The sequence below is a fragment of the Coenobita brevimanus genome, chromosome 14, assembly GCF_032717465.1.
Source record: "Coenobita brevimanus isolate Jiangsu-jjx chromosome 14, ASM3271746v2, whole genome shotgun sequence".
NCBI lineage: Eukaryota > Metazoa > Arthropoda > Malacostraca > Decapoda > Coenobitidae > Coenobita > Coenobita brevimanus.
The window spans coordinates 1740001-1747500 of record NC_136967.1 but is presented as its reverse complement, the minus strand read 5'-3'; the positions used below and the strand labels follow the sequence as shown (position 1 = coordinate 1747500).

At 43.3% G+C, this 7500-nt stretch overlaps 1 protein-coding gene and 1 pseudogene across 1 annotated transcript in view; one reads left to right on the top strand and one right to left on the bottom strand.

Moving 5' to 3' along the window:
• LOC145417807 (cell adhesion molecule Dscam2-like) overlaps positions 1 to 7500 on the bottom strand; it is a 252292-nt gene that overhangs the window by 200618 nt on the left and 44174 nt on the right. The window lies entirely within an intron of this gene.
• LOC145390479 (5S ribosomal RNA) lies at positions 1494 to 1610 on the top strand (annotated as a pseudogene).

The window sequence follows — 7500 nt, the reverse complement described above, 5'->3', positions numbered from 1 at the left end:
GACACGGTTATATTACAGGACGATGGTGTGTGTGTGTGTGTGTGTGTGTGTGTGTGTGTGTGTGTGTGTGTGTGTGTGTGTGTGTGTGTGTGTGTGTGTGTGAGAGAGAGAGAGAGAGAGAGAGAGAGAGTCTACTTCCGTCAATGTTGATAGTTTGTTGGAAAAATGTGGGAACAGGGGAGATGGTGGTAGCTGTGGTAGGGGAGATGGTGGTAGTTGTGGTAGGGGTGTTGTGGTAGGGGAGATGGTGGTAGTTGTGGTAGGGGAGATGGTGGTAGTTGTGGTAGGGGAGATGGTGGTAGTTGTGGTAGGGGTGATGGTGGTAGTTGTGGTAGGGGAGATGGTGGTAGTTGTGGTAGGGGAGATGGTGGTAGTTGTGGTAGGGGAGATGGTGGTAGTTGTGGTAGGGGTGATGGTGGTAGTTGTGGTAGGGGTGATGGTGGTAGTTGTGGTAGGGGTGATGGTGGTAGTTGTGGTAGGGGTGATGGTGGTAGTTGTGGTAGGGGTGATGGTGGTAGTTGTGGTAGGGGTGATGGTGGTAGTTGTGGTAGGGGTGATGGTGGTAGTTGTGGTAGGGGAGATGGTGGTAGTTGTGGTAGGGGTGATGGTGGTAGTTGTGGTAGGGGTGATGGTGGTAGTTGTGGTAGAGGAAGGGCAGGCTTGTCTGGAGTAACTTACTGTATATTGCCTGTGCATTTTTAAGTAACTGAATCTCCCCTCCTTTTCCTAACTGTCCATCTATCTATCTATATATCTATCTGCTATCTACCTATACATCTATCTGCTATCTATCTATACATCTCTCTGCTATCTATCTATTCCTATTATCTATCCACTATCGACACCCGTAGCTAAATCTATCTATCTGTACTTAGGCAGTTCTGTATAATATCATCTATTTTTTATCTATCTAATCTTAACTACATTCTATCCATCTACTTATCTATGTCTATTAATATCTACTGTTATCTTTTTATCTGTCTCCACAATTCTCTCTTCCTGTACCAGAATTCTTTTTCTCCCCCTTTCTCCGCGCTTCTCGCCTCTACTTCTGTCTCCACGCTTCTTTTCTCTCCTGTCCCCACGCTTCTTTTCTCTCCTGTTTCCATGCTTCTCTTTTCTCCTGTTTCCACAGCTCTCTCCCTCTATGTCTCTGTCTCTGTCTTTCTGTCTGTCTGTCTTACGACCGCTTCTTTTTTATTTCTCTCATTTTCCTCCCAAACACTTCCATCCTTCCTTCTGTCCACCTCCCAATACACTGTCACACTCACCCCACACCACACACTCCAGGCGCCTCTGTGCAGTGTCAACAGTGGGTAATTACTGGACTGGCCAGCGCCTCATGTGTGGCCATCCATACATTAAAAGAGAGAGAGAGAGAGTAGAAGAAAGGGAGGAGAGGAATTATAGAGGATAAAGCTGGTGGGTGGAAAAGCATTGGAAACAAGTGGCGCCAGGCACAACAAACCTCGCCCGACAGCAGTTATTTTATTGCTGTGAAGTACCACGTTGAGTACACCGCTTCCCGTTCGATCAGCGAAGTTAAGCAACGTTGGGTCTGGTTAGTACTTGGATGGGTGACCGCCTGGGAACACCAGATGCTGTTGGCATCCCTAAGTCAAGTGGGGTTGGTGGAGGATTAGTGCCCCTCCCTGTAAAACAATTAACTCTAAGCCCTTGGCCACCCCGTCTGGGATACATGGCGTCTGGCAATGAATGAATGAATCTTTTTATCTATCTATATGTATCTATTCCTTTGACCTAAGTTGTGTCTATCTATCGTACCATACACTCACTCTCTCTCTCTCTCTCACTCTCTCTCTCTCTCTCTCTCTCTCCAGCACTACACCAATCTATTTTTTTTATCTATCCAGCCAAAGCCATCGATCCAACATCCTTCCCTTTATCCGGCTCTGCATCTATCTATCTCTTCTATCTATCAAGCTCTGCCCATATCTATCGACGCCCAATATATCAGTTCATGAGTCTTTTTCAACGTGCATACCTACATAATGGTGAAATTACCTGTATCTATCCGTCTATCTATCAACCGCGGCCTCTATCTATCACCTATTTACCCAGAGCTACATTAATTTATCTATCTATATATCTATCACTCCATCCACCTGTCAATTTCCTAACATCCCATCTATCCACCACAGCATCTATTACTAAGAGTTGTATCTATCTATCTATCTATCAATCATCTTCACCCGCCCAAAGCAGTATTTCTTCCATTCATCTACCTCTACCCTATCCTACCCTATTCTCTCCATCTATCCTTCATTGTATAAGAATCTTTCAATCGTCAATCCTTTCTACCCATCAACCCACCTGTTCAACCCCTCCCCATCTCTTCAGGTATGCACTGTCTCTACTGTTTATCTATTTCCACCTCTATCTACCTATCTACGACTTTCCTCATCTAGAAAGAAAGAAACAAAGGCTGACAGCTTAAAGGGAAAGTTACCCCTTGAAGATGCATCCCAACGGAGGCGAACTCAAATCAAGATCCGCTCATGTTCATACACCTTGCCACACTGGCCTTGGGTTCCTTTTTCCTTGCATTAAAAAAATTACACTTCGAAAACTGGAGGCCATAGGATTGTAACATTAACAGGGTGTATGTGCATGAGTGAGAAAATCTTGCACTGGAAAGTTGGAGAGAGAGAAGGGGTGAGTGTATAGTTAGACAGGTGCTGCACGTTGAGAGAGAGAGAGAGAGAGAGAGGGGGGGGGAAGCTGAGGAGACGAAATATTCTTTGACTTAACCCTATTTAGATCACCTTATTATAGTCACCCACCAAACACAGCCTCTTGTAAAATATCAATAAAAACGAAAGGAGAAAAGAAGCAGGGGGTCGGCTTAGCACACCCAATATCTGCAAACCTGATGTCGGAAGCCCAGTAATGCCATCTTTCCCTAACACATCAGCAGAAAGAGATATCCCCTAAGGCTGATCAATTTCCTTCCTGTCTATCTATTCCTCGGCTTCTATCTACTCGGCTTGCATCTATCTGTCTATCTACTTTCTATCTCCCTCCCCTCAGTAACTCATCACGGCTCCCCTTGTGCCAATGTTTACTCTATGATCTATCTTTCCTCTCTCTCTCTCTCTCTCTCTCTCTCTCTCTCTCACACACACACAAACGCACACACATAAACTCTTTCTCACCATACCCCATAAATCACACACACACACACACACACACACACACACACACACACACATACACACACACGCAAACGAACTCAATTCACAGTTCTCTCTCTCTCGCTCTCTCATCGATTGCCTCCAGTTCTCATTTACTTTCATTTTCTCTCTCTCTCCTCCCTTCCCTTCTCCAATTCCGCCATTCGCTCGCATTTTTCTCCCTCTCCCCAACTTCTCTCTCTCTCTCTCTCTCTCTCTCTCTCTCTCTCTCTCTCTCTCTCTCTCTCTCTCTCTCTCTCCTTGTTTCTCTCCCTTTTCCTTATGTATGTTTTTATCGCCCATTTTACTCGCACGATCTATTATTATTATTATTATTATTATTATTATTATTATCATTTTACTATTATCATTATTATTACTCTTATTATTGTTGTTATTATTATTATTATTATTATTATTATTCCTACTACTGCTGGTACTGGCATGATTATTTGTATTCCTCCCTTCATAATGGTGAATGGTACTGCAAGACGGCCTTCAGTGTGACATCTCGTAGTGAAGAAGTTATGCTATGCCTTTTCACATTCATACCGCATTCATTACCATTACCCCCCCAAAAAACAACAACAACAGGGTAACAGAAAACGAGAATCATGATATAAACAAACCCGTCCGCGTCCGCCATTACCCTCTCTCTCCCCCTCCTCGCGCATACATTTCCCCTTCACTGCCCTATATTTCCCCTCACACCCTTATTTCCGGCGCGGGCGCGGTGGGGAGAGTGGCAAGCGGGCGTGGGGAGACGTGGGCTTGGGGGATAAGAAGGGAAATGAGGGCTGGACGTGTTGTATGAGTTGGGGCGCCGGATGTGGTGAGATGATGGAAGAAGGAAGAGGGGGTTTAAGAATAAGGGGAGAGGAGGGAGGTGGGACAGAGGTACGAAGGAGAAAAAGGAGAGGAAAGTGAGATGGAGAATATAGGATGGTATGAAGGAAAAAAAAAAAATAAGGAAAGGGTGGAGAAAGAAGAGGAGGTAGAGGATGGAGAGATGAAGTAGGTTAGTTTACAGAGAGAGAGAGAGAGAGAGAGAGAGAGAGAGAGAGAGACAGCAGAGTGGCTGTAAATGCGGATAAATGTCATAGCGAATGGTGAAGAAGGGAAGAGGGAGAGAAGCACACAGAAAATCCAGACATATTGGATTGTTATTAACTGAGAGAGAGAGAGAAAGAGAGAGAGAGAGTTGATCTGGTATCGCCTTCAAAACAAAGACTATTTTTTAACATTTTATACCCTTTCTTTCAGACGATTTTACTCAGCTCAGAAGACCCCCTCCCCTCTCTCTAAGTAAAGCCATAAATAGTTAATGGCTTTTTCCCCCAAACTCATTCCCCATCGTATTTCATTTCCATTTTTTCCCTAATTTTTCCCTGTTCCTCCTCCTCCCTAATCTACATATATTATACTCCAGTCCAAGATAGTGAGATGAGATGAGAGAGCAGGGGAGGAAGTGTGGTGTGTCTCGGTGTCTTGGGAGAAAAGGGACGTCACTGAGGAGGGACAGAAACGCCTGAAGGTTCGTCTACAGAGGCCATCCCCCCCCCACCCACCCTCACTGGATGCGACGTCAGGCAATAGCTGCATAAGACAAGCCTTTTCCTTTGTTGTCAACTTACTTCCTCACTTTCATCCCTGGCATTCTAACTTCTCTCTCTCTCTCTCTCTCCCCCGACTTACTTCCGGAGTTTTATTCTCCAGCGAAGTTTATTCCCGGATTTTATCTTTTATTCTTGACTTTTTACAAGGACTAATCCCTAACACTCCCCTCCAATTTACTTCTGACTTTTTTCTTTAAACTTTACTCTCCTTTCTTTATTTACTTTTCCTTCAGAGTTTACGATCCTGGACACTCTTTATCTTCTTTACATTTTCGTCACACTTTTCTGTCTTTAATTCTCTCTTTATTTTCTTTACTTTTCAAACATTAACAATCCTCGACCCTCTTTCCTTACTTTCCTATTTCTTTACTTACTTTCCTCTACTCTTCCTTTCTTCATTTTATTTTCCTTCATACTTTATCATTTCAGCTTTTTCCTTCAATCTTTACTGTCCTCCTCTCGCCTTATTTACTTCCAAAATTTTCTACTTTCCTTTTTTAACTCTTCCTTACATTATTTCATTTTCCTCTCTCTCTCTCTCTCTCTCTCTCTCTCTCTCTCTCTCTCTTCCTTATCGACTTTCCATCCCAGACTTTAATCTCGAATTGTTTTAATCTCAATTCTTCCCACAACCTTTAACCTGATGAGTTTTTCTCTGGCTCTTTTCTTCCCCTTCGTTATTCCTAAACATTATTTTTCCATCATTTATTTCCCTACTGACGTTACCTTCCTTATAGCAATCTTCCATACTGACCCTTTCCTTCCTTACTGACATTCATCCTTATAGCAATCTTCCATACTGACCCTTTCCTTCCTTACTGACATTCTTCCTTATAGCAATCTTCCATACTGACCCTTTCCTTCCTTACTGACATTCTTCCTTATAGCAATCTTCCATACTGACCCTTTCCTTCCTTACTGACATTCATCCTTATAGCAATCTTCCATACTGACCCTTTTCTGTCTTCCATACAGACTTTTTCTCTATTTTCTATATTTTCTCTGTTTCTATATCACTCCCGAATCTTTTTTTTTTTTTTTTTTTTTTTCCAGCCGACTTTCTCCCCCGACATTTTTCTTCTAAGATTTTTTTTTGCCCTCTTCTTTTCTTTCCTTCTTTTTTTTTTTTTTAAGTGCCATTTGCAGTGCGGCTAATCCTGGGCTGCTTTACATAATCCACTGGGCATCGCTACTAACTCACTTTCTCTACCCCACTTTCACTCTCTCACTTTCTCTACCTTACTTTCACTCTCGCTTTCTCTCTCACTTTCAGTCTCTCTCTTTCTCTACCTCACTTTCACCATCTCACTTTCTCTACTTCACTTTCACTCTCTCACTTTCACTCTATACCTGACTCCAACTACCTCATTCTCTACCTGACTCAATTCATCGTCCATTACTCTGCCTACCTGTATATATCTATCTACCTACCTACACATCTATCTATCGATCTATCACTCTAGCTCAATTTAGGTAAACACTTTCTACCTGACTCACTTCTACGGCCATTGCTCTCTCTCTCTCTCTCTCTCTATCCATCACTATCTACCCATCAATCTATCAATCCATCTATCTCATTCTCACTCACCCTTTTCCCTAATTTACCCCTATACACATTTTCCCTCGCCATTTTCCTGCCTTCATCCATATACAGTTTTCCTAGACTTACTTTCCTGCTGATTTTATTTTCCCCACTTTCTTTTCCTAAGTCTCTTCCCATCCTCGTTCAATCCTACTCTTTTCCTGGGGATTTTTTTCTTCGTGTGATCTGGGGTTACTTTGCATAATCCACTAGAGATCACTTCCGACTCTCTCTCTCTCTCTCTCTCTCTCTCTCTCTCTCTCTCTCTCTCTCTCTCTCACACACACACACACTCCTAACCTCTCCTCATTCCTCATACCTACCCTCCTTCACTGAATCTTACCTTCCTCTCTCCCTCTCCTTCCATCCATCCTTCTTCCCTCCTTACATCCATCTTTCGTCTCTCTCCATCCATCCATCCTCCCTCCCTCCCTCTCCTTCCATCCATCCTTCCTCCCTCCCTCTCCATCCATCCATCCTTCCTCTCCTCTCCTTCACTCAAGTTTACCTTCCTCTCACCCTCTTCATCCATCCATCCATCCTTCCTTCCTCCCTCTCCTTCACTCCACCCTTCCTCCCTCTCACTTTCCCTCATCCTCCCTCCCTCCCTCCCTCACCTTCCCTCCACCCTTCCTCCCTCTCACTTTCCCTCCATCCTCACTCCCTCCCTCACCTGCCCTCCTTCCATCACTTATTCAATCGAGGGCTGGCTTAATCTCCTTCAAGGCAAACACATTCACTCGTAATGACCCCCAGACCGGCTCACATTTTAATACGGATTTTCTACACTTATTCTTCCTTCCTATTTCTTTCTTAGTCTCCCCTGTTTTCTAACACTTATTTTTCTTCTTCCATTTTCTCTTATTCTTTCCCCCATTTTCTTTCTATTTCCTCTATTGTTTATTTGTTGCTGTTGTTTTTTTTTCCTTCTGCAATGATCTCCAGCCTTTCTCATTTCTTATCAAGGCCTTCTGACCCTTATTCTTTTTCTTCTATCTTTTTCTTACTGTTTCCCACTTTTTTTGCGTGTCTTCTCTACCGTTCTTATCTTTTCTTTGGTCTGCTTTCCGTCTTTCTTTTCTCCCCCCTACTCCTCTCTATATAACTT